General features: G+C 41.4%; 1 protein-coding gene across 17 annotated transcripts in view; it reads left to right on the forward strand.

Moving 5' to 3' along the window:
• The window catches only part of ZNF462 (zinc finger protein 462), a 139,981-nt gene that overhangs the window by 24,757 nt on the left and 87,276 nt on the right, over positions 1 to 27,948 (forward strand). Inside the window, exon 1 of one of the 17 annotated variants that reach the window (XM_047698957.1) lies at positions 26,581 to 26,842. The exons of the other annotated variants lie outside the window; for them this stretch is intronic. The gene's annotated coding sequence lies outside the window, so the exon portion shown is untranslated. Of the gene's footprint in view, positions 1 to 26,580; positions 26,843 to 27,948 lie in introns of those variants that run through there. 17 annotated transcript variants of the gene reach the window in all.

Here is a 27,948-nt window from a genome sequence, read left to right on the forward strand (position 1 = left end):
AAAACAAATCCCTGCACCACATTCAAGAGAGTGGTACAGAATAGATACCACGAAGCCTCTCTATTCTTTCTCCATCCCCGCCTTCGAGTTGAAAGGTCTTGTAAGGAGTGAGAAGAATGTTGTTTGGGGAGAGTAGAAGAGAAGGAACAATTGGGTAGAAAGAAGAGAGTCAAGGAAACTTCTCTTCTTGATAGTAATCTCTTGGTAACAGAAAACAGTGATCAGGGCCTAGGAGCTTGTAGTCATGCCCTTGGCATGCTTAGAAGCTCCAAGAATGGAAGATTGTCTTTTCAAAGTTATTTTGAGGAGTTGGACACTACCTGCTCGGCTTCTAATGCTTACCCAAGTTAAGAGGTTGAAGCGCCTCCAAGGCTTTAAGTAAGCAGCTGAACATGTGATCTGGTTAACCCTGAGATGTTGAATAAGTGACTCAGATCACAGAGGCAAGTGATCCTGTCCCGCCCCAGCTGCCCCAGCAGAAGTTGGCGTTAGAGTCAGCCTGTGGACAGTTGGTAGAGAGCTCACATGGAAACTTTAGAACAAGGACTTGAATTGGCTGTCCTGCACACAGGACTTAGGTTGAGTTGGTGGACATCTGTTGCTTGGTGCTCTGATTCACAAGTGTTGCCAGTTTCTCCCTCCACCCCTACCCTCTACCCTCTCATGAACCACTTGAAGAGAAGGGTAGGGTGTCAGAGAGAGTCATGAGTTCTCCTAATGATTTGCTCTTTGGATGTTTCCTCATCTAGATAGACGGAGGTTTTTGTTTTCCCCAAGGGAAGGTAGAGTATGCCCAACGTGGCCTAGAAATTGTGTGAAGCCTATTTGGAATAAAAGAGCGGATGAACAGATTGCATTTTTATTAAGTAATAATTAGGAGGTAACTCATACCCACGAAGCTGGTTTGTTGGCCTTCTGGGAGAGGAGGTAGCTACGGAAGGACTTGCTGAACGTGACTGACTTAGTACAAAAGGAAAATGGGGGTGGGGTGGTAGGCAGGTGGTTGAACTTGCTACCTCACCAGACCACTCTTTAAACTTTCTCTGTCTTTTCCTGACTTCAGTGTGTTTACATAAATCCAAAATTATTTTAAAGCTTAAAATGTCTTTCTGTGCCTCTGAGTGAATGTGCTGCCTATTTCAAAAGTTGATAATGACTCAAGGGTATCCAGCCCTCAATATTCAAGCCACTGCATGTTGGCAATGATACTGAATCCCAGTTTTATAAATAAAATGCTGGGGTGCCGCCTTGAAGAGCCAGACATAGTCTGTGAGCACATTCTAAATCTTGATCCATGGGTACGCAGCAGCGTCAACTCCCCCCCGCCCAAAAAAAAAAATCACCAAAAAGCAAAACACACATACACAACCCTCTCCAGAAGAGAGGGTCCAAAAGGACTACTGCCATCTGTCCTGGACGTAAGGTTACTGGTTCTATTCAAAGAGATGAAATCCCCAGCCGGGATGGATCTGTTCAGTCATCCTGCCCAACCCCTTCATTTTGCATCTCTGGAAAGGCTAAAGTGATTTGTCCAGAGTCCACAACGTTAAGAAGTTAGTTAGGGGAGTCTGAAATGCAATTTCAGTTTCCTGCCTTGGCTATCTATGCTTACTCCACTAGAACAGTGTTGGCAAGGAGCTTGTATTTCTTGTGCCCGTTTTGATTGATTGGTGAAGACTGCCCGGAGCTCCGCTTTGAGGATTCTCTGCCTTGTCGAGGCTTGTTGGAGAGGAGCGTGGAGATCAAGCAGAGAGGGCTGCAGTGGGCGGGAGAGGGTAAATGATAGGCGGTGGCACTTCCCCATACTTGCTGTCCCTTACAATTATGTATTTTGAAATCATAGACTCACTGTCCACCAAAACACTTTCTCACTTGGTGTTCATGACGTCTTCCTATTTCCAAATATTTCCAAGAAGAGGATATTCAGTCAGGAGGCAACTCTCAGGCAGAACAGCTTAGCCAGGTGACTTATCCAAGGTCACTAAGTTGTTAAGTAGCAGTTGGAACCAATGATTGGGTGTTGGCAGTGGTTTTTATCAACTAGCCCAAGAGCTCTTTCTGCATTGTCATACAGTCTCACCTTGATACTGGTGAGGGGTCGCTCCTCTCTCTGTTCCACTACCACCTTCTTGCCCGTTCTGCATGCTGTCCACAGTTTGCCTTTATTGCCTACACGCTTTGTGGGACCTCCTAGACCATCTGCTAAATCCTTTCCTTGTGTGGATGGTTCAAAGAATTCGTTAACTTGACAGGGTCATGCAGTCAAGCTGTAGAAGGGAGTCGAGATAGAACCCTGATCGTGACCATCACTGCTCCAAGATATTTCCTTGGAGGTTTCCTACCTGCTACAGCACATGCTATTTTTGAAACTAGAAGGAACCTTGGAGATTATTTATTTAATCTGATTTTATAGCCAGAGAAATGGAATCCAAGAACATTTAAGGGACTTGCTCAACCCAGGTAACTAAGTTGTCAAGGAGCACAAAACCCCTCTGAGTTTTGAGGAACAAAGCCAAACCCACGGTGTGCATGTGTGTTGTTGTTTTTTTTTTTTAATACTTTCTCTCTTTTCTTTATTTTAATGAGAAAAATGAATTTTCATCACAAAATACACAGGGGCATTATCTCTAGAATCCATAGATTTCATATAGTTAGAAGGATGAAACTGGTTAGAAGAGGGCATTTTGGATTATCCTTACATGATGTAAGGAAAAGCTTTGGTCATAAATTTCTTATCATTTCTTATCATTGGGCGCTCATAAGCTTTAAAGTATAATTTTGGAACCCTCTCTGCTTCCAAAGATAAGCTGATGTGAGGACGCGTAAGGGGCACAAAGGTGCCGGTGCATCTGAAGGGCGCTGTGAACTTGAGATTGTCTGGCGTGGTATTAGGCACGTGAGGGTGGTTCTGTCACTGTGATTTTGTTTTTGTCCGGGATTTGGAGCACCTACTGCCAGAACTGCATCCTGCTTACCGTATGTATGAACTAATAACACTTTGCCCTGGAGAGGATCAGTGTTTGGTGGGGAGGGAGATGTGTTTCACAGGCAGAACAATCCGTCCATGGCTCATATGAGATGAATGCCATTGGTAATATATAGAAAAGACTCTGGCAATTTCCCATGCAGGTGCAGCTGTTTGCCCCTCTTGGCTGGTCTGGAAAACAGAATTGAAGGTCTTCTTATCTTTCTTGCATCTTCAGCAGCAGACCCAGTGCCACTGCCCTTGGTTCCCATTGGCCACTTCGTATCTACCCCCTCTCCTGACCACAGTAGCCCATACGGAAGGAAAGTGATGTAGATTTTGAAGGGATCTTGGTGCTCAAAAGGGTGTCAACCCATGGGCCTCTTACCCAGTAGGCAAGGTGGCCCACCTTGGAGCCGTTGCCTCTGCTGGATCACTTTACAAGTGCCACCACCCACAGAATCATCAATAAAAACATTTCCCTCGCTCCTTGGGGAACCTCCATCTAACCTTGAGCCTTTTGTTTTGGAAGATAATGGTATCAGTTCTACACAAACCTGGGAACAAACCATTTTTAATTCCTTTTCCTCCCAGTCAGTTGTTTTAGCAAAATGATCCCCTTTCACTTTAACGAAAAGATTCTCTTTCTTGCTTAAAATATTCCGGATGTGCTTTAACTTGCCTTGGGGTCATAGCACATGTCTTCCAGGACTGATGAGTCTTGTCAGTTGCCCCAGGGTGAGAACTTTAATAAGCAAATTGCACACACCTGGTTTTGCAAAATATTGGCCTAATGGGGCACCTAGGTGCAAGTTCCTACTTCCACTCCCTGTGTACACACCCTCCATCCCCACCCCTTTTAAAAGAGAGGCCTCAGAAATTGCTGCCTCTCCATTTATCTTGTAAAACTTTCCTGTCTCTTTGCTCCCCTGTTGTGATCGCTAACGAGCTCCGGTTGTTGTTGTCACTGCTACTGTCTTGGATTTGAAAGTAATGGCAGTGATGGCATGTGGGATAGGTATGGGGGAGTCTGGTTAAAAGGAAACAGGGCCGGCGAACTCTCTTTGTCAGGCTGTGCGTCCCCCTGCCCTGCTCTTTGATTTGCCGCTGCTGCCATCGGTGTTTGCACATCCTTTCTCTGCTCAGACTCTTCTTGGTTAGTTGAAAAAATGACAGCCTGTTTCCCTGGTTTTGGAGACTGGACACCCGGCTTACCTCTGTCTCACTTCTGTGCATTCATTTGATCATTCATTCCAACTTTTATTGAGCCTTTGGCTACTTGTCAGGCTTTGTTAAAGATTGAGGGGTACGGAAAGGAAAGACCCAGACCCTCACTGCCTTCTAGAAGCTCATAATCTAGTATTCATATCCCCAGTAGTTGGCAGGCAAAAGGTACGGACACAAATCACAGATGCATCGGAACGCAGTTCTTTTGCATTCTGTGCTCTCTCGTTGCCAAAGATCAGCTTCCCCAAATAAAGCTGTTTGGATGTCTCTCTTGTCACCCATTCTTTTGGACATGTTGGGGTACCCAGGGGATCCGGATGCAGGATTACTCCCTTAAAAAGTTGAGACTGACCCTGATGTATATGTATATCCAGACCAACTAATGGGCTTGACCATTTATTTGAGTGCATCAGGCTCCAGACCAGATTCCACACTGATCTCAGATGACATCTGCTGTCCTTCCAAAGATGCTTACAGGCTTCGCAGAGTTGGCTTTTTCTGAGCTTGTCAACCTGTGCATCCGTGGATGACATCCTGCCTAGGCATTTATGAAATCTGGGGATGACATTTAGCTCTTAGGATGTGAGCACGTAATGGCTTTCCTGGCTTTGACTCGGCTGTGGGTGGCCTCACTCTTCAAATCTGTGATCAGCCCATGTTCCCCCATTACTTCCACATATGTACCTCAGAAATTCCAGTCATTAGTCCAGTAGCACCCAAAGGCACTGTTTCCAGGAACATTGGTGATCTTCTAGGCTCTTGGTTTGGAAGATTTTCCCAAAACATCTTTAGGACATTTCTTTCATCCACTCCTAGAGTCCCTTCGTGGGGCATATAAAGAGGGAGCACGTGAAACCACTTGACCATGTCCTGGCTTATCTACCTTTGGCAGTTCTTTATTCGTGCCTGTGGCATGGCTGTACATTTGTTGAATTATGCAGTTGGGCTCAATGCCATTTGTGGTGAGACATCTTTTGAGGTTGACATTTAGGATTACCTTCCTAGTGTGGGTGCATGTCTCAGGTTAGCCAGATGTGTCCAGGTCAGAGGGCATATGCTTTGATATGGAATTCCAGAGGTCGTTCCCTGCCTTTGTCCTCTACACCAAAGCTCATGTCACTTGCATCATGCTACGGCATGAAACAAACAATATTGCGTCGCAGGGAGGGCATAATAGACTGTATTGTACAATTATCAGGAGATTACTGAATACTTCTGCCTGGAAACTTGCCAGCAATAGTGAACAATGAGATGCCCCAAGCCACTTTCTCACCTTTATTCTTGAAGACTAAATAGCATTCTTAATATCTGATGGTTTCCTCTGTCCCCTTCTCATTGAGTAAAGAATAAGGCAAGCTTTTTTATTTTTTATTTTTTTCCTTTTGACAAAGAATGTGGCTAGTACAGGAAACCAAGATTTTTAGCTAATTTGATGAGAATTGGTAAAAAGTCAAAGGTGGAACAGAATACATAGGCTGAAAAAGGAGATGACCAATTTCTAGGAAATTGGAGATTGCTTGATATATTTACAGTAATAAAGAAAAGTTCTTCCTGGAACAAAAGTATTGCAGAAATAACCAAAAGAGGCAAAAAAAAAAAAAAAGTGCATTTCCCTAGCACACAAAGTATGAAACCCATGCTTTTTGTTACTGGAAGTTCTGACATTTCTTGAAGTCTCCAACTTTCTTGATTTTCAAAATCTAACATTTAATTCCAAAATCTGTATTCATCTCTGTGTTTTCATTCTCCCTGAGTTATCTGTGTCCTCTGAAAGTTTAAAAACAAGTGATATTTTTTTTCTCATCTCTGTTGGCGGAGACACACAATGGGCTGCCTTTCCCCTTCTCTGTGGAAAGAATGGAAATATGGTAAGCAGCCAGCAGAGCTCCATACGGATTGACATTCCTTGCTTCTGCTTTTGAAGTTAAGATGGTCACGAGAGAGAAAAATATTTTCGGTTCCAAGCCTAAGAAAAGGACATTCCTTTTCGTCTTGGCACTCTGGTTTTCATGGTGTTGATTTCCCCCAGAATCATCTTCAGTCCCATTAATAAGTCACATCTGAAAATGAAATCACTTTTGTAAGTTCTTTTCCTCTCCACACCCTTGGTTATAGAGAAGGTGACGTTTTCTTAGATTTATCTGAAGTAGCTTAAGATATATTTTCCTGGCATTTTTTGCTGTGGGTGAGTTCCCATTGTTGATCAGGCATATTCAAGAGACATTTCAGGAGCCCTGAGAGACCCATCCATGCATTCTGTTCTGTTAAACAAAGAAAAAAATTAGTAAAAGAAAAAGTTTAGTTTTCACCTTGCTTTAGAGAAGGAAATCTCAGAGGAATCATTTTCCTTTTAGGAAGATTGGGGTTTGTAGGTTAAATTCCACATTATACAAATTCCCTAAAGACAAAGAAGCTTCGCGATCAACAATCTTTCTTTAAAATGCATTTCTGTATTGAAAGAGGGGATTCCATTTGAGGCTGTTGATTAAGACATGAAGATGAGGTCTGAAATTGGTGGTGGCCCAAGGTCATTGGTAGAACTAATGGACCATTTGAAAATTATTAGCAGCTGGTTTAATAGAGTTGTAATAACTACAGCTGTGTGAGAAAAATCCAAGCACAAGGTACTTGGAACATCCCCTTTGAGGTCCTTTCCTATTGTTCTAGAATAATCCTGGCATCCATTTAACAAAAGTGCAACTTGGACAAAAGATTAGGAAGCTGTGTACATAAACATCTAATACAGGCTTTATTTGCTTTAGGTCTTTGATCATATTAAAAAACATTTTTTTTTAAATTTTGGCATCATTCAGCTTCTGCAACCAGCATGTCCCCGTGTCTGCACCAGTAGTACCACAACTTCGGAGTGTTATAATGTTTGAGAATTTTAATAGTTTATCTAAGGAGTGCTCTTTCTTTCCACTTAACATTTTTTATTAAAAATTTTAATCATATCAAAGGATTTATGAGGTTTAATTTACCAGACTCCAAGGCAGTGGAGAAAAAGACAACTGGAAGAGATGCCATTCTTTCTAAAACACACCTTTTCTTAAAAACATAAATGTTTCTAGTTTTATACAACCCAATAGAGGAATAATTTGCTCAGATCTTTGCTTTCATACCTGGAGGCACACACATGCATACACGTAGGCACGTATGTATGCATATATAGATAACATTTGGTCTGTACAGAAATATGCCTATTTCCTCAGTCTGTCATCTGTACCTTGCTAACCCAGAGACTTGACAAGGAAGGGAAATGCAGAGAGCATTCCACCGGTTAATGAGTTCCACAGCCATGAGTCACCCTAGCCCCAGGCTTCTCCTCTGCCTCATCCTATTCCTGTACTCAGAGTCAGAGGTCTGGATCTCCAGTTCCTCACTTTGGAACTGGGGAAGAAGGTGGGAGATAACACAGCTAACAACATAAAGCAAGAGCCCTCTTCTGCATCTCAGAGCAAATTCCCAAAATACACTACCAAGACATAGAAGTGTGGAAGTCAGGTTTGGGTAAATCCCTGCCTTATGTTGATTTGCAAAGCTCTTCATAAATGAGACCAAGGGCTTTCTGTCTACGTAATGTAACTGTGTTCTCCACAACAGCTCCATGAAGCAGATGTGCTCTCTGTGACCCACAGAAGTCAAGTGACTTCCCCAAAGCTATGGCTGGTTGAAGGCCAGGACAAAGTCCCAAATCTTGTCTTCTGACCAGCCCTTTCCAGTACACGGTGGATGACTCACCCATGAATGACAAATGCTTTGTAGGTTTTTAAAGGAAGTTGGGGATATTCAGGAGGAGACATCCTTTAACCTCGTGAGGATGTATCATTATGGAAGGAAGTCACCGTGCTCTCCATAGTCCTCCTCAGGGTCAGTGGCCGAGATGACTTGCTATGGTTTATGTAGAATAGATTGGACATGGGTGAGGACACTGTGAAGATCTGATAAGAGAGTAAATGTCCCCGAAACAGGAAACAGTTCTGTCATGGTAGTTTCCCTTTGCCTTGACTTCACTCAGAAAGGATGTGCTTCAGCTCATCCCCAAAGGAATCTGTTCAAAGCAACAGGCTCTGCTTGAGAAGGGGGAAGGGGTCATGGTCCTCGAGAGGGGACAGACACTCTATGTGCTAAGGGCTGAATTACTACCATGTTTGTTGTCGCATCTTAACTGTATTATTGTGCCGTGGGTCCCATTTTATTGTAGTTCTTATTCTGAGTATGAGAAAACAGAGGCTCAGACAGGTTAAGGAACTTGCAAGTGGTCTCCTCAGTTAGGTGTCCATGCAGGGATGTGAGCCCAGGTCAGCTGTGATCTTTCCATTGTGCAATGCTGCCTACAGACCTCTCAGGTTGTTGAGAAACAGGATACTGGCATTGCTGGAGGAGTAGAGATGTCCGTGCAAGTAATGGCTAAAAATTATTGTCAACAGACTATGTGCCCAAGTAATTTTTATGTAGCACCTCATTTAACCCTTACTGTAATCCTGTGAAATAGTACTACCATTTTGAAACCTGGATTCACACTCAGGCAAGGGGGCTCCAAGCCTATGCTCTTCACCGCTATACAGGATACGGCTACGCAGGCCGTGTGCCAGGTTCAAATAGCCCTTGTTGGCCCAAGGTGTTCTTCAGCCGGATCATCTCTGGGGTGGGTGAGTTATGCAAACGACCGGTTTAACAGTATAGGTAAAGAAATCAGGTTTGAGGAAGTCCTTTGCATCTCTGTTATTACAGAGATAAGCTGCCGAGATATTATTTCAATAATCCACAAGGCTTGATGTGTCACCTTCCTTGCTGAATGGAAGGGATCTCTTAACTGGTTCATCTTTATCTTAAGGAAAATGTAAAGACATTGCAGAGCTGTAAGCCAGGGAGCAGATGTGACTAGATTAGCATTTTTAATCTCTCACTCCAGATGTTCAGCTGCAGTAAGGGACTACCTCAAGGTGAATTCCAATGCAGACTCCATTGAATAAAGGACTTTGTTCAAGTACTAGAAGTACCTGACGGTTGTCTAAGTCTGTCCGTCCACCACAGTAGCTCTGTGTCACAGGTGACTTATTGGACGTTTGAAGAATGCCTGGTCCGAATGGAGAGTTTGCTCTAAGTCTAAAATATATTGAATTTTGAGACTGTGTAGATTAAAAAAAAAAAAGAATGTGTAAAATATCCCATTAACATGTGTTTGTATTGATTACATGTGAAAGAATAATTTGGGATATAGTAGGCTATATAGAATATATTATTGACATTAATTATAGCTATTTCTGGCAACTAGAAATATTTAACTGACATACATGGCTTGCAGGATATTTCTTTCTGGTCTAGGTAATTTCCTTGCTGTCTAGTTAAATAGAAAATATCTAAGAAGGCCATTATCGTGGGTTGATGCTTTATCTCTGAGTACCCTCTGGTTAAAGTATTCCAACCTAAGGAGTCTTTTGCTTCTTAAAGTTCTTGGGTGACATTCTACGCTTTCACTCGCACTGTCCTTTTTAAATTATAGTTAGGAATGTAGTTTTTTCATCTGTCACTGAAGAAGTGTTCCTGACGTTTAAAAAAAAATACTGGGTTCAGACCACATCTCATTGTTTAATTTACTCTAGGTGGGTCAGAAAGCAGTGAACTGGTTATTAGATAGAGTTCACAGAAAGAGAGTTAGCTGCTGCCCTTTCTCCCTTCTAAATGTTTAGGTTGCACCCCGCCCCCTCACCTCCTGTGCATCCTCCTAGCCCAGACCCGCTTTCTCCCATTCCTGGACCATCTCAGCAGCTGCTTTATAAGCAGCTTCTGTCTCAGCTCATCCTCCTAGGTGCCCCTCCCAGCCTCAGGAGTCCTTCAGAGTGCTGCCAGAATCATCTTGAGAGGACGCAGCTTTCATTATATGACATTCCCCTGCTGAAGGATGATAAGAGTTCCCCGTTGCTGTCCCCATGAAGGTAGAGGGGGAAGGATCTGACATTTGAGACTCCATAGATGTTATCTGCTTAATCCCTAGGAGATGGATATTTTTAGCCCCATATTTTTAATCCCTAGGAGATGGATATTTTTAGTCCCATTATACAGGTGAGGAATCAGTTCTGTCTTGTGCCTAAGGTCAAGGGGTAGGCCATCAAGCTAGATCCTGACTGCCAGGGTGAGGTCCTATTGTATTTCCTTGCTAAAGCTTGTGCTTGTTCTGCTGACCATGCTGGGTCCCCAGCTTTTAAGAACATTTATTATCAAACTCACTGTGTCCTTTGCTTTCCTGGTTGTTCTAGCCATCTTTATACTTGGAACCTGTACCATAACAATCCATGCTTCATTATAGAGTGTTTAGAGTTCTTCATTTTCTAGTTTTTTTAAATGTTAGTCATGTCTACTTTTTTTTTTTTTTTTTTTGTCAGAGAGAATGAGCACAGGCAGAGGCAGAGGGAGAAGCAGGCTCCCTGCTGAGCAAGGAGCCCGATGTGGGACTCGATCCCAGGACGCTGGGATCCTGACCTGAGCCGAAGGCAGCTGCTTAACCAACTGAGCCACCCAGGCGTCCCAGTCATGTCTACTTTTTAACTTCTGTTAGAAAAAACATGCCTTTTCCCTGTCTTTTGTCGTCCCCCTACCATGTCCCCATGTTTCCTGTTTTTCTCTTATGTCTAGAACCATACCAGCTACTTAGTAGGCATTCAAATGTTCAGTAAATGGGCACATGGTCGCTGATCAATAAAGACGTGTTTTTGGCTCAGTTGAAAATGATTTTTCTTTTAAATGAGGGCAGAGAACGCCAGTTCAATGACTCCCACTTCCCTAGTCTAGATGTGTGATGAAATGGCCCTTGGCAATGACAAGATACTTCTAAGCCAAACCTTACCTCATTGAGTCTCAGATTTCCCACCTTATCTGAGTCGTGGGATGAGATGGTCATGACTGGTGGCCCACATCTCTCCAGGAGGTGATGGATTATATTGCTTCTAATATTTCCTGGAGGGACACTTAAGATGTTCCTATCTGTTTGGGGGTAGATTCAGGGCAGAAGTGTTGCCCTCCATACGGACTCTTGGAACAAAACTCAACATTAGGTGGGATGGTCAGTCAGTCCCATCCCACCTATTGATTAAAGTTTGTGGTCAGTTAGGTGTTCCTGCCTAACTTTGCTTTTTCAAATTCTGTGGGACACATCTGCTCCCGTCTGAAGTTTATGACATTTGGTCTGTTTGCTAATCGGCAGTTAGTGTTCTGTGGTCAGCCTTGGCTGTATGCCTTTTGTTCACATGCCCACATTATTGTGTGGACACATATTAAGTCTTTAAACACTGAAGTGATCGCACACCCACAGGTTCCCTAAAATGTGGGCCGACTTGTTGGATCTGGGGGACATTTTTTAAGGGAGTCCGTTGAGCTTGTTTACTTATTTCTTCTGAAAACACTTAAACCTTAACAATTTCCAGCTTGTAATAACCAAAATATATACAAACATTATACAAGTTGGAATTCAGAGAAAGTGAAAGTGCTTTGTAACCCCACCCCCAGAGAAAACGTCTTTTAAGAGGCATATATCCTCTCTTTTCCTATATTTATATACTAGCACGTTGTCACTAGCCATTGTCACTTGAATAGCAATAAACTATTACATTCTGTTTTGCAACTTACTTTTTCATTTATCTGAAATGTTAAGAACACTTCCTAAGAATTCCTTAAGGAGAAGTACAGGTTTTATAAGGCAGGCAAAATGCTGGATGCCTGGGGTTCTTAACCTTTGGTGAGGAGAGCATTGCCTATCAGGTGCTGAACCTTGGCCATCAGTGACCTCATTGTGCTTTCATATGTGGGTCATTAAAGACTTCTTCTTTTCTTTTTCTTTTTTTTTTTTTTAAGTTAATTGCAGAGAAATCAGTTGTTTGGAGACCAGTTAGTTCTTTTCAGACCTGACATTTCTCATCCCTGCAAATACACCAGTCTTCTGGAATGCAGTCGTGTTTTATGAGTGCAAGTGGTATTTTGTAAGGACACTCTACTTGGTCTGAAATTTCATTGCCAGAGGCAGGAACAGTATAAGGAGCATGGTGATGTGCACAGGGAGGATAGAGGTAGAAACATATCATTAAGTTAAAAAAAAAACCCAGATCAGCTGGGAAGTCTCAAGACAAGGACAGCATTGAGATTAGGAAGGGGATGCCTTGTGCCTGAGAATAGTGAGGGAAAGAGGTGACCAGAAGGGTACTGCTGATCTTCCTGAGGATGGCCTCCAGCCACAAGGCCCCTTGATCAGGGCCACATGGGACTGAGGCTAAAGCCTTTCTCTATTTCTGATCCCCAGCTCCTCTGTCAGCCTCCCACTCCACACATGTACACACAAATGCACACAGCCCACCAGTCTGGCTTGATTCCTTATTCCTGGGTACTAAGACACATCCTTCTCCACCTTTCTAATTTCTCAAAAGGTATGCATGTTACAATTCAAGTTTATATTAGTATGCATGGGTCCCCCCCACCCCCGTGCAAATCTGTATTAAAGTATGTCTCATAATAAGTTTGTTTCCAAGTCAAGGACGGAGAGTATGTAGGTTTCAACCATGGTCCAAGGCTGGGATTGAACCACACACAGTCATAGCTTTCAAGGAGCTCAAAGTACACCGTGGGGTACAGGCAGTTAAGCATAACTACCTAGTGTTCTATGAAAATTATAGTATAGCACATACTACCTAATATTGTATGAAAAATGCTTGGGATTTTTAGGGACATCTAGGAAGAGTCTCAACCCAGCTGTGGGGGTCCAGGCAGGGCTTTCTAGAGAAAGTGATTCTTAGCTGGGGGTGATTTTTCAGACCAGCGGAAAACACTGTTGGTTTCGCTACTGGGGATGTTGGGGCCAGAGGAGGGAGACGATACTGGTATCTGGTGGGGAGAGGCCAGGATGCTGGCACACATTTTGCAGTGCCTGGGATAGTCCACCCCACCCTCTGCTCCCTGCCCGCACCCGAAAACAATCAATAATTTGGCCCTAAATGTCCATGTACCAAGATTGAGAAAACCTGGGCTGAATTGAGACAAAAGGGTACTGGGGGAAGGGGGTCAAGGTGGAGAGAGTCCGAGGTGCCCAGGGGAGAGAGTTCCTTACAGGAGCGTGCGGGCTCTGGTGGAGAATGGTGTGGAAGTAATGCTTCAGTTAGGTAAGGAGTCATAGTATCCTTTCACTGGCCCTAAGAAGGCTGCCCTTGACCATATGGAATTTGTTTTAGCAGAATGCTACTCAGACGTACCAGATGTAGAAGGCTGAAGAAGGAAGGAGCAGGAAAGCAGTCTGTGAAAAGGGGGAGTTGATGGTAGTAATGGCAGTTATAATTAAGCCTTCATGTATGTTGGAAGCTATGCCAAATGCTTTTTGCTATTATTCCAGACAACAACCCTGTGAGATGTGGATTTCTTTATATGGATGAAAAGGTACAGGTTTGGAGAGTTTAAATAATTGGTCAAGGATTCACAAAGCTCATAAATCATGGAATTGAGATTCAACCCCAGGCATCGTCAACTGGACCTGTATTGTTTCCCAAGGAAGAAGCTGGGCCAGGAACGTGGGTTGGTTGGATATGCTTGTGTGGATGTGTGTGTGTGTGTGTGTGTGTGTGTGTGTGTGTGAGAGAGAGAGAGAGTGAGAGAGAGTGAGAGAGAGAGAGAGAGAGAGAGCGTGAGCAGGTTTTCCTCTTGAATGAGAGAGAGTTTTCAGATGGGTGTGATTTGGCTAGTAGAGAGAAATGGAAAACGCAGATCAGGTGAGCTCTTGGTTGAAACAGGAGAGGACTGGATCAGGAAACCAAGTTGAGGAGTCAGCCTGAGATCAGGGGCAGTGGGAGCATGTCTTCTACTTGTGGCAAGAGAAGAGGCAAAGGAAGGGTGCCCCTTGAGATAAGGAAGGGAAAAACAGACAGAAGATGGAAACTTCTTTTTCTTCTCAACTAGACATAACAAAGAATGGAAGACGGGTAAATACCAGACTGCGGGGTAGAATTATAACCAAGAATTTGCCGGGACGCCAATCTGAGGTCAAAGAGAAGTTGGGATAATACATTGATTCAGACCAATCCAAGGTTGAGATTTTTTTCCGAGTGGTTATGGGGAAAAGACAATGAGTTGGGCTTCATACTTTGATTTAGGAGTTCATTTTCACAGTCTTCCTTCCACCTGCTTAAGTTCCTTTAACGAGCTCGTGTAGTTTCTCTTTTCACAGAACTAAAAGATTTGTCAGTGCATGGGTAGAGCAACTTGTTTCTTGAAAATTGATTATATAGGATATAATCAATTAAGAATTATCTTCATGACCTCAAGACTTGAAATTCCTAAGTCACTGCATATGGCTCATCTGAGATTATTGATTTAAGGAGTCATTAAAGAGTTCCAAACAGGGTAGAAAAAGGAATGCCAGGGTTTGCAGAAGAGTTAATGTTCTTAGTAAGGTGAGCTGTAATAAAGCCATTGAACACCAATATCTTGCCAGATCACTCCAGTGCTTTACATTTGATGAGTGTTTTAAATGTTTCAACTAATAAAGTCTTAAAGTTGAAAAAGTTCTAAGTTATTAAGTAGCAAATGACAGTGTTGTTCACCTGGGCACACAACTGGGTCATTCACCTTATGTATGAATTTTGGAAACTCTCTCATCTTTTTCACGTGTTATTTATTTTACTTTTTTTTTAATTGAAAGACTTTATTTATTCATTTGAGAGCGAATGAGTATGACCCCAGGTGGGGGGCGGGGTGAAAGGCGGAGGGAGAGGGAGAAGCAGATGCCCCACAGAGCAGAGAGCCTGACTTGGGGCTCCATCCCCAGACCTAATCATGATCGTGACCTGAGCTGAAGGCAGAAGGTTAACAATCTGAGCCAAGTGCTCCTATATTTCCTTGTATGAATGCATTGGCTAGCATTTTCACAACAATGCTAAGTAATTATAATCCTTGTCTGGTTTTTAACTTGAATTCTTTTAATGTCTTATCATTAAGCATGATGCTGAGTTGTATCCATCGTATCCAGTTGTGTGTGTACATATCCATATATTATCTTACTAAACCATTTTTATTAGAAAAGGGTCCTGAATTTCATCACATGCTGTCTAGCCTGTTCTGTATTGATTAAATTATTTTTCCTTCTTTGATTGCTTAATGTAGTGGAGTATAGATTTTCTGGTATTGAAATACTGCCTTCCTGCAGTGCATCCCACTTGATCATGGAGCAATATTCCTTTAATGTCCACTTGGATTTTATTTGAATTCTTGACTCAATATTTACAAGTATGTCGGTTGCTTTTATTAACATTACGGTTATCGTTTTCAGGTTAGCTTTGCTTTCTGTGTTACACTAGCTTTGGAAATACATTGATGAAACTCTTAATGCCTTAGACTTTGGACCAATTTCAAAAATATCTGATTTACCTATTCTTTGAAGGCTCTCAGGTGATTGGGTTGGCTTTGTCTCTTTCCTAGTCTTCCATTGATATGGTTTCTTCTTGGATTAATTTTGGTAATGCACGTTTCTAGATAATCATCCATTACTTTTAGGTTTATAAATATGTTTATAAATATTATCATGAGTTGTGTGTAGTGATTTCTAAATATAGTTTATTTTTTCATTTACTTTTTTGAATATTTTCTGCTTCTTATCCTTAATTCTCTGTATTTGTGACCCCTCCCCCCGCCATGCACACCTTTTCTCTTTCTAGGTCAGTTTTATTTATTTATTTATTTATTTATTTATTTATGGGTTTTTTTTTCCCCTGATTTTCTATGTTTATCCTAATTAAATCCTTTCTTCCACTTTTCTTCCTTTTTCTTTTTACTTGTGATGGATGTTCAATTCATTTAGTATTATTTCTTTTTTTATTTAGTATTATTTCTTGATTTGGCAATTTTCATAGAGCTATGAAATTTCCTCTAAGTACAGCTTTTCCCAAATTCCATATTTTATATACATAACATTTTAAAAGTCACAGTATGTAATTGAGTTTTCATTTCTGGTTAATCCAGAAATTGTTGAGGAGAATGTTAAAAAGAATTTTCCAAGTGTTTGGAATTTTTTGTCACCCCCCCCCCATTTTATTACATTATAAGTAAAAGTGATGGACCTTTTTTCTATTTGTAATTTATTATCTCCTAATTCTGACATGATAGACTCCTATAAACCTCCATGGGCATTTGAAAATCTTTGTAATGTCCCACAATTCTTTGAAATGAAAATGTATTTTCTATATCTAGGATATAGAATTTGAAATGTATTCCTTAACTGAATTCTGACTGTTAATTCTTTTCTTAGTTGGCTTTCCTCATTTAATCTACTAAGTGCTTGTGTCTATTTCTTCTTTTATTTGTTGCCTTTTTTTTCTTTATTTGGTGATATTAGGGAGACATAAATATTCATGATAAATCTTCATTGTGGATTGTACTTTTTTACATTAAGGATTCTTTCAACTTTTATAATTACAATTTATTTTCCTGTATATTATGAAAATTTTCTGCTTCTTATCCTTAATTTTCTTTAAAACTTAAAGGTAAGCCTAAAAGCTTTTTTTGTGAGTTTAACTTTGAATAATATTAATCATATTCTCTACTTTTTCTTACCTTTATTTATCTTTTATATTATTACTACTTTCAAACTTTTTTGTCTTTTTACAAACTTTTTACTTTTACTATGTCTTTTATAGACCAAATGGAATTAGAGTTTGTCTTTGCATCTACTCTGGGGATATTTTCCACGGGAGGATTTTATCCAGATCACCTCTATTGATATAACATATATGCTTGATTCTAATTAATTTCATTACTAGTATATTTCTGTGCATGTCCTTTGTCCTTTTAGTTATGTGGTCTGTATTGGTTAAAAAAAATTAAAAGCTACATTGTCTGTTTTTATTTTTATACTAATTAATTTTTTTACTTTAATGTGCTTTATACCTTTATTTGGGAATTTATTAACTTCAGAAGGAAGCAATATCAAGTTGTTTTTTTTTTTTATGTTCTACTGTGAAAGTTGAAGATTTTCTCCCACTTACCTTTATCCTCTGATGCCTACCTCTTTGTTTCTGTTATTATGCAGAGGGATTTTTCCCAAGTCTGTGCAATTTTATTGTTATTCTATGGGATAATTTATTGTTATTATAATTATTATGTTGAAGGGTTTATAATCTTGATTTGCAATTATTATGAATTATTCAGTCTTAGTTCTAGATGAAGGGATTCAGTGCTCACATCTTCTGTTTACCTCTTACATTCCATATTCTTGAGATCTTGATTTTGAATCTTCTCTTGGTTGGATATCTTCCATCATTGAGTAGATATTGAAGGAGAATTATTAGTAAGTGCAGCAACCGTTGACTCTGCTGATTGGAAAATGCTTTCTTATTACTTTTCTACTTTTATACATGACTGCAAAGTTAGGAATTGAATAATTCCAAAGTTGGGAATTGAATAGTAGAGATGCTCCTGTCTCTTTCTCAAGCCTCTGTAGACATCCCTTCACTGCTTTCTGTCACTGAGCGTTCCTGTGGAAAAAGTCCCGAATTCCTCCCCCCCGCAATTGACTAATTTTAAAATATCTCGATTTTATGGCATTCAGTTTTTATTCTTGAAATTCTGCAACTTTACCAAGGTGTCTAAATTTGATGATTCTCTTTGTTACATTTTCTCAGCATGTTAGGTATTTCTTGATTTCAACAAAATTATTTCCCATCACAGATTTGAGCTATTTTGTTTTGCTCTGTTTTGTTTTGTTGTCTACATCTAGAATACCTTTTATCTGTATGTTGGATCTCTGTTTTCAAACCTTCTTATCTGTCATCTTCTCTACCTGCTTTCATCTGCTTGTCCTTTTCCTCTGTATTTGTACAGTTTTATGAAGACTGTTTTCCACATCATCAACTTTGTTTTTGGTTTGTGGATTTTGTCTCTTATTACTTTAATATATTGGTTCTGCAATGATACTATTTTTGTTTTCAGTTTCTTTCTTCACCTGCCAGGTCCCTTTTCATCTCATTGTGATGTCTTATCATTTTATCTTTGATCTCTTCTTTCATAGTATCTTTGTTAATTGTTGTATATAATTTTCTTCTGCGTTCTATTCTTTCAAAATAGATTATTCATTGGTCTTTTCCATACCACTTCTATCACTTTTTTTTTAAACCAACTGAGTTCATTTTTTTCTAATTTATCTCTGATTGGGACATAACTATCAGAACCTGCTCTTGACCCCAACTAGTAAGGGTAATAATATCTCTTTAAATTTTCTCCTTGAGTCCTGCTCAGTTCTGGTTTCAGAGCCTGAGTTTGGGTCTTGTTGGGTCGTCTTTAACTTCTGTGCCCTTGGAGCAGTCTATCATGGTCCCATGGTCAGGTTCCTGGGCAAGACACAGTTGATTAATTTTATCTCTGAACTCTGTGATTCTGAGTCCTGCTTTTGATTTGAGGGCCCCATTGGTCTGTTGCTGTGGCCACACTTTTTTTCCCCTTTGTTTATGTTGACCTCCTTCTTTGCCTTAAGCCAAGCCTTTGTTTGCAGTTTGAGACAATTAGCCGCCATTTTTTCTGGGAGTCCTTTGGTTAGCTTAAAGCACATATCCTTCCTTTGAGGAATTTCCAAACACATCTGTGTTTTCAGATGTTGATTCTTACCACGGATTTAGCTCTGGACTCTAGCTTTGGTGTGATGATCAAATAACCACTCCAAGTTTGGAGGTGTTTTCTAGTAAGATTTTGTTGATCACAAAAGCCTCCTGTCATGGAAGAATCTCATTTTTGTTTTGTTTTGTTTTGTTGTTTTTTAGAATCTCGGGTTTTGAGGATTTACCCAGTTCTTATTAATTTCTGGATAAAATACTCTAATTATTTCCCTTGTGGATTGCCACATCCCACTTTACAAATTTCAAGGACACCATGTCATGAACCGTTCTGAAGTTTTTAAAGGAGATGATTATCAATATTAGCATTGTGTTGTCCACAATATTCACTGTTTCAAAGACAGGAACTCTGCCTTTTATGAGTGTGCTCTTCATAGCTTCTGATGCTGGATTCTGCAACTTAGTGTTTTCCCATTAATTTATAAATAAGAAGTAAAATATTTGCAAACATTGGTCCTCTCTTAGGCTCTTTGAGGACTACATAGCTATTACTGTAGTCATTCAATCAACAGCATTTAGAAGTAAGGTTCCCTACACATTGTAGAAGGGGCTTTACATTGTAGCACTAGTTTCAGGGACTGTTTCATAGGAAGGAGGATTTGGGCTTAATCTTAAGACCTGAGTGGGTAGCAGAATCACCCTGAGGTCTTGTTAAACTACAGGTTGCTGGGCCCTTTTGGACACATTTAGTCTGGAGAGGAACATGAGAACAACTAATTTTTAACAAATTCTTGGATGATGCTGAGGCTGCTGGTCCAGGAACCCTCCCTCCCACTTTGAGAATCATTGTCCTAAGTGATGGGGATTACATGGACCTTCAAAATGTAGGTAAAAGAATTCTATAGGGAGGAAAACATGAACAAACTGTAGAGATCTTACCATCTTCTTGATTTCTAAACCATTCTCTTGGTTATGATAAGGGACCCTTTATAAGAGACCCTTATGGTCTCTTTGGTTACGATAAGGCACTCTTTGTAAGATACTCTTTAACTTTTTAAATATCAGAGGATATTTAAAATAAAATAAATAAATAAATAAAAATAAAAATATCAGAGGATATTTCATGGGTAATATCATTAATGATATTGACCCCTTACCCTCAAAGCCCATGGGATCATCCTCCAATATTTAAAAAGTTAAAGGTGATTCCGGCCTTTCTGATGCATTAACTTTTTTATATCCAATACATGAGTATAGATGTCTACTACGAATATAGGTAAATAGAAGATATGTACATGAGGTAAAACAGTCCAGGTTGTGATTGGTTTCAGAACATAATGTATAATTTGAAGTAAAACCTGGTATCAGCAATGTTCTGGAGTTAATTGGTCCAGGCCACACACTCGATGGGCCATGAGAAGACTTGCTTCCTTGCCAGGCATTTGTCCAACTGACTGCTCTTCTCCTTCCCATTTTTAAAAGAACTGACCCTGATATTTTCAGATGCCCCTAAGACTCATTCAGCCAGCCTCTTCAGTGACTTTGTTGGCAGCACACATTTTCCATAAGAAATAAGACGATGTTTCTCATGGGGTAGATTTGGCAGGCATAAAGCTACTACGTAACCTTGTTCCGATTCCATGAGGTTGGATTCTGAAGAAAGATAATTCAGTGTTATAGGTCTTGTTCTTCTTTGTATACCTTTGTCAGCAACTTTCAGTCTTCCGGAATGTGTTTCCAAAGTAGGAACACACTGTTTGCATGCCTAAGAGGGTCTTTGAACAGTCAAACTGCAGACGATGGATTTTGCACCTTTTCAGTGACTCTCCTGAGTGTAGAATTCAGAGCAGAGGAAACACGGGAGGTGATTCTGGAGTCGGCCTCCCCACTGAAGAAAGGCTCTTGTTACTGAGGATATATGGGGCATGGACTGTAAGTGTGAATAGCTATTAATGAGCTGAATAACATTTATAGAGTGTCTTTACTGCTGATTTCCTTTCTCAAATTATGGAATTGAAAAGATTTTTTTCCGCCCTGGGTTCAGAGACTTTATGTGCTAGAAGTCCTGGGCAGGTATTTTGTGTGAGGCCTCAGTTTCCCTACCTAAAAGGTGAAGACACTGGACCAGGTTGATCTACATGGTCTTTAAGATCTCCTCTGTACTGGACATTATGAAATGATAGGTAATTAACTTTTAAGTGAATACTTCCATTGGACTTAAGGAAGGCATGAATAATATACTGTTTCAGTATTTTTCAGGGACACAGAGGAGAGAGAGTTCTGCTCCTACCTAATTTTGTTATACTCCCCCCCACCCCCCGCCACTGAAAATGTTTGTACGGTTTTGATCTATAGGGGAGAATTTTTCCTCAGGCTTTCCAGAACCCTTGCAAACAAGAATTAAAAGGTTTTTGTGGAGGGAAGACAGGGAAATAATCTCAAGAAATAGCGCCAGGTGATGATGCCAAGTGTCCCATCAGCTCAGAGAAGCTTAATGGTGTTATAAATATATGGGTGAAATGAGGCAGCCAGAGGACCTTCCCTGTGGATGATGAGGAAAAAGAAGGTGGTCACTTACTTCAAATACAAGGACAAGTGAAGACTTAGAATTCCTGGTACCCCTGCAGTTAGCTAATCATTATGATGTGGCTTCTTGAGTTTCATTAGCTGGAGTGGGAAGGAGTGTTGTATAACACTCAGTTTTGTTTTTCTGGTCATTCGAGGTTCTCTGGAATTGCTTAGGGCCCTAAATGTTTAGCTTTCTGTTGGTAGCCCTGGCATGTGTTCTGGAAAGCAGGCATGTGTACATTGTGCATACAACAGTTCTCATCAGGACCAGACCTGTGCTGGGCCCTGGGAGTCTGAGAACCAAAAGGAATACATGACTCGTCCTCTTAAGAGTGATTTTGAGTAGCCTGGGTCCCCATCACTTTGAAAGAAGATAATTTTACATATTGAAGAGGAGAACATGTGCATCTTGTTTTCCACAAAAATTTTAGTTGGAGGCCACATGTTAAGTGACCTGACCATTTTTAATGATATTTAGACCCCTGACCCTCCAAGCCCATGGGATCATCGACAGTGCAATAGCCTTATCACTAAAGAAAATCACTCACCCTAATCTTACTTTTTTCTTGAAAAATTTTTCATAAAATACCCAAATCAGAAAAATAAAACTAAAAACTTGTGATATGTAATCTCAAGACTACTAAGGTCATTTAGAATCATAGAATCATAAAATCTTTGAGCTGGAAGAGAATTGCTAATTATTTAATTCAGAGATTTCCTTGCCAGGACCCCAGTGCAAGGACTATAAAGGCAGGTGGATTATATACAGAGACTGAAAATAACCCCCAGACAGACCATTTGTGAAAAGGTTTCCAGCCTCTGTGTCATTGACATTTTGGACCAAATCATTCTTTGTTGGGGGGACAGTCTGGTGCTTTGTGGAATATTTAGCCACATCTTCGGCCTCTACCCATTAGATGCCAGTAGCACCCTAGTCTCTGGTTGTGATGTCTTTCAACCAAAGATGTCTTCAGAAACTCCCAAATATCCCTAGCCTGAGGTTTTTTGGTGGTGGTAGTGGTGGTGCAGCCGGGAAGGGCAGGTAGGCAGAAGTCCTCCTGGTTGGGGCCAACACTGTTCTGTACTAACATAGTGTTAGTAGAAGAATCCAATCTCATGACCACTCTTTTCATCTTTGATTGGAATCTTCAGAGGCTCTGACTCATTCATTCGTTCATTCAACACATTTGCTGAACCCATTGTGTGACTGTCCCCAGTGCTGAAGATACCAATGTGAGTAGACAGGCATGGACTTGCTCTCAGCGTGCTTATGTTTTAGAGGAAGACAGACTGCAAACAGGCATCTTATCAACAGTGAAGGAAATAAAGCAGTGGAATGTGGTAGAGAGAAAGTGAGTGTGGTCAGGGTTGTGGAGAGGGGGCTCAATTTCATGGAGGGTCAAGGGGGTGGGAAAGTGTTAGATGGAGTTGTCAGGGAATGCCTCTTAGAGGTTAGAACCTTTGAGCCCAGACTTCACTGATGAGGTGTCAGCCATATAAAACTACATATTTATTTGTCTCTGAATAATAATAAAAGGAGTAAATTAAGCCAGAAAAAAAGTCTTTTAGAGATGAAAAGGAAAACTGTAAAACATTCCTTTTTTGTATAAAAAGGTTGAATATCTTAATCTAATTTTTTCATTTAGCAAAATGTCCCAATAAAGGCTTTGAAAGACTTGGTCAAGGTGAAGGTGATGGGCAGAGTCATCATACCTGCTAGAAACATTCTTTTACTTGCTGGATAGGCATTTCTGTATCATTATCTTCCTTCCTATCAATGTAATAGTGAGTAAGCTGAAGAAAACTAAATTGCGCAAAAATGAGACTTATCATTAAGGGTTTACAGAATGGGGGGCTTGGCGGAGTACTGGAGCATTCTAATGTTTTCACATGGTGATAAATTCTAATCTTGGGTTGGCAAACAAATGTCTTAACTTTCTGCTTTGAAGTTCTTGGGGTGCAGTGGTTTTTAGGAGTAAATTTACTTGCTGAAAGTAGATTGGAGATTGCAAGAGAAAAGAAATTCCTTGCCTGTCATTTTTTTAAAAATCCCTAATTCTTGGGTATTTGCCAGTTCTAATACGTAAACACATAATGTGTTTTTCCTATTATAAGATTCTGCTAATTTGTCAGAACAACCAATGGATAGGAATGGGCCAGTTGGTTAATTTAATAAGGAGGAAGGACAGCCTCTGATAGCTTCTGCTATAGGTGGAGGCCAGAGGAGAAAAGAAAAACAAACAAACAAACAAAAAACAGCCCACAGTCTCCTTGAGCAAGAGGATCTCAAAGTCTTCATGATCCACACAAGCCCAGCCATTGTTTAGCTTTCTAGAAAGGAGTCTGCTGAGGGCTCTTGTCCTGATGGGGTAGTTAGATCAGGAACCAGGGTTTGGAGAAAGATAGACTGAGGTGCCAGGCTTGTGTGGTCAGTTTTGTCAGATGTAAGAATGAGGCTGGAGAGGTCATTGCAGCATTTGGATCCGGCCCTTGTGTGCCACTGATACGGGCGAACTTGGAATGATTCTGGTCTAAAGAAAGTGACTTATCTGAACTTCTGAGTTAACTGTGTACAGAAGGCAACGTGCAAGTGTCTGACAGATTAGATTGGGATTTTCGTGGGCTTTTCCCTTAAATAAAAGAGTTCCTCTAGCAAAACTTCCTTATCCTCTCCACAAGGCAACAGCCATATACCATTTTTTGTTTTGTTTTGTTTCGTTTCTCTCGGAGTGGTAATAGAGAAAAAGGTAAATTGTTAAAATGGTTTCTGGATCCGTTCACTGAAACTGTGGAACTTAGACTTTGTGTGGTTGGCCAGGCCAGCGCTGGGAGCGGTTATGGCGGGAAGACCTACATGACCAACGCCCGAGGCCGGTCAGGCTTTCAGACCCACTGAGGAGGTACCACTCGGTGCCCGGGTTGGTCTTTCATGGTGGGAAGGATGAGTTTCACCGCAACTTCTGCTTACTCTGCGTCTCAATCAGTTCTGTAATGAAGACCCAGCAGCATCACTACAACTTCCCTTTAATTTTACAATTTTTATAATGAGAGTTCTTGTAGCATGAAAAGTGTCTGTAGAAACCCAGCCAGCATTCTGAAGAGTTTCTAAAGGAACACCGTGATTTTCTGTCTCTGCCATTTGGGTGCAGATTGGCCCTCCAGGAGAGAAATCAGTTATCTCTTGTTCTCAGTGCTAGGGCGAGAATGGCCTCAAAGTTTCCAAGGAACTTCCTGATGGGCCCATGACATTTCAGAGAATTCATTCAACACCAAGAGTGGCTTTCCGTCATTTGAAAGAAGTAGATGAGCTGGGATCTCATTTGTCACAGTTGCGTTTTGAGCATTTTACTGAGAGGAGGCCTCTTGGTTTGTTTTGTTTCTCAAGGAGAATATTGTCAGGACACTTCTCAGAATTAGATTTATCTGGCGAACTGCAGGTTCCCCTTTCCAGACAATGAAGTCTAAAGCTGCTGAGATACTACCCTGCTTCCTCCCTTTCTTTTCTAGTCCCTTCTCTCCTCTTTTATCTCCTTGTTCAAATCACACGCTTCCTTTTCTAAGGACAGGAGAGCTGGCAGGCTGCCGATTGGCCTGTTGGCCTCAATTAGCCTTATATCATTGCAAAGGAATGCATGAATTCTCCAGAAGGTATGTACTATCTCTTTCTGTGTTAGACACTCACTACCTGCTTTCATAACAGGTCACTCAGCCAGAATTGCTCCTTATTTACATATCTGATAGTTTTTTTAGTCACTTAGATTACATCCCTGGATGCTCATCTCATTTTAATGATGATCCCAAAGGCACCTGTTATGAAATAGTACTCAACGTGCCCTGTAACCCTTGAAAACTTGATGCAGAACAAAGCTAAAACAAGAGATAACCTGAAAAGGACCATCGCTGGCCAGAAAGCAAGTGGGTTATTCATCTGCAGCTTGCCTGCTCCAGACTTGTGCCGACGTGCAAGGTCCACAGATGGACCACAGTCTGACCACATAGAACAGAGGCAACGTGCATTGGCAGGACTAGGGGGTCTCCTGGTATTTCTCTGCTCAGTATTTAAATTCAGTCTCATATTGGGGGTTACATATGTGATTGCAAATTAATCCTTTCTCTTCTGAAAATTTGGTTTTGAAGAACAGCTGTGTCTCCCTTCTGAATTCCTTAATTATTTATCCTCCCTGATATGTTAAACCTTTCATTAGTGTGGTGAATTGCCAAGAGTACACAGAACTGCTTAGATCATGTAGCAAACAGTATAAACATTTGATAGGACATTTGAAGACACCACATGGCAAGCCGGGATCTGTAGTGGAGCCGATGCTGTAGGATCGATGGAGGTAGCTTGTTGTCAGGAGTTCTTTGTTGGTTTATTTTGCCGGCTTATTTTATTACTAGGTTTTTTTTTTTCTTTTTTTAACTAAACATGGGAGGAGTACATAAATCCTGGGTACTTACTTGGAAGGGGCTGATTCTGCTCTGATAGAGTCCCTGTCCAATTTGGAGTGCACATGCTCGTATCTGAGGTCAAAGTAAATCAGTCCAATTAATTATTGCATATGCAGAGAGAGAGAGTAAGTCTTCGTTTGCATTTGCCTGTCACCTTGATCCTGCAACTGCTGTTGGAAGGAAGTTTCACCTCAGTTTCTTCTCCGTGCAGTCGGGCTTGGAAAGATGCTTTAAAAGATTTTTAAGTTACCAGAAGTCCTGCTTTGACCGTGACAAGGGCAAGTGATAAGTACTGACACGGAACACCCCTTGTTGTCAGAGTAGCAGCCCACGTCCACAAGTGGATGAGTTAGTGGTTCCCCCCATTTTTCATCCTCAGCATGGAAATTCTTCCTTCCTCCCAAACCATGGCAGTGCCAGGGCTTACCGTTAGAAATGTTAACCCCCTAACACCCCCCTCCCCCAGCTCTTTGACCTCACCCTATCAGCTGTTTCTGATCTCCAAATATATTTGTAGGCTGATCTTCAGGTTCCTGATGCTTCTGTTTTTCTAGCTGAACTATTCCAGAGTTGATGCATTCCACTGCCAGTCCTTGGATAATTGGTTTTTCCATTCACTGGAAAGTAAGAAAAGAACAAACAACAGGTGCTAACTAAAACCTTTTCTTAGAATTGTGATTCAGGAGAACTGGGGAGCTCAGTACCTGATAAATGAAACTAGGTTTCTGGAGTGGACAGAGGAAAAGGACCTTATGGTGTTTCTGGTTCTATTTCTCCAAGGCTTTGAAGGTTATAATTAGTTGCTGCTGAATCCCTGTGGCGGTGGCGCCTCACCACTTTATTTCTGGTCTGCGGCCTTCAGGCAGAGAACAGGTTCGATCCAGGCAAGGTCTGTGTGTTTTAATTCAGGCACTTCCTGGAGACTGTTGGGACTTTGACTTGAAGACCATGTTTATGCAAGTCTGGGGAACAGTGTTCGCCAAGCTGCCCTGGGCGAGGGCTGATGGTGGCCTGGTGGTGAGAACACCGTGAACCATCCAGCGTGCCTCCCCCTCTCCAGGTACGTCTGGGCCATGAGCGGGAGAAGAACGGGGCATGAAGCTGCGGATCGCCCTCTTTCACCTTCACCGAGCCATGATGGCTCCCCGGGATGCTGGGCACAGAAAAGTGGGGGTGCAGGTGGTGTAGACGAGAGAGCAGCCTGTGTCCATCATCCCCCTTTACCCATTCGCACGTGTACATTCCCGATCTTGAACGAGATCTCTCTGGGTTCTCTTTAACTATGTCTTCAAGAGTTTGTCAGATGTGGAGAGTTGGAGTTAGGGTTTCTCATCCAGACCCCCACCTTTGGAAATCCCCAAACTAGAAATGGAAATGGAACACACCAGCAATGGGGAATAAAGGATACTGAAGAGCAGTGAATAATTCGAATGGTCTAGGGGTCTCGTGTGTCAGGAGAACTGATCACGTTCGGCACTAGGGTATTAGAGAAGAATCCATACTCACAGAGCAGGTCCCTTCGTGGATGGTGTTTAGAGTCCAGTCCTCAATGCCTATTTGACCTTGAGAGGCCTGGGAATACTGCTGGGGGTGGGGGGAGTAGGAGATGGGGGTGCTTGTTTGATTTGTAGACTCAGCCCATGACCTTCTGAAATAGCATTTTTTTTTAGTTAGTTTGGAGCTTCCTCTTCTGCTTTTGATTTTGCTGATTGGGTCAGTGGTGGGGAGGGGGGTATTGCTAATCTCATTATGATGATATTTTTAAATGAAGTAAAGTAGATAGGAGATCAAGGCTTTTAGCTTTAAATCATCATTTTGGAGCACATCAGTGTCTAGCTGAGTCTTTGAGGGTTGCTGCTCTTTCTGGGCGGATGAAGCAGTCAGAGAAGCAGCAGAGCGCGTTTCTCCTCTTTTTTCCTGGTTGTGGGTTTCTCAGAGGATTACCATCTGCTGTGAAAACATACTCTGGTTGATGGATGGGTCCTCCTCGGGTCCGGCTTTCTTTGTCTCCCGTCCTCCCCCATTCCTTTCTTCTCCTGCTCTCACTCGGTGCACGTGTGTGCATCCTCAGTCTCATAAACACATCGGGTTTCTGCTTCTTTGATTGTTTAGGCCATGCTGGAAATTTCCGTTTTCTTCTTCTGTCAGCGTCTTCAGGACAAATGT

The sequence above is a fragment of the Lutra lutra genome, chromosome 13 (assembly GCF_902655055.1).
Source record: "Lutra lutra chromosome 13, mLutLut1.2, whole genome shotgun sequence".
Lineage (NCBI taxonomy): Eukaryota > Metazoa > Chordata > Mammalia > Carnivora > Mustelidae > Lutra > Lutra lutra.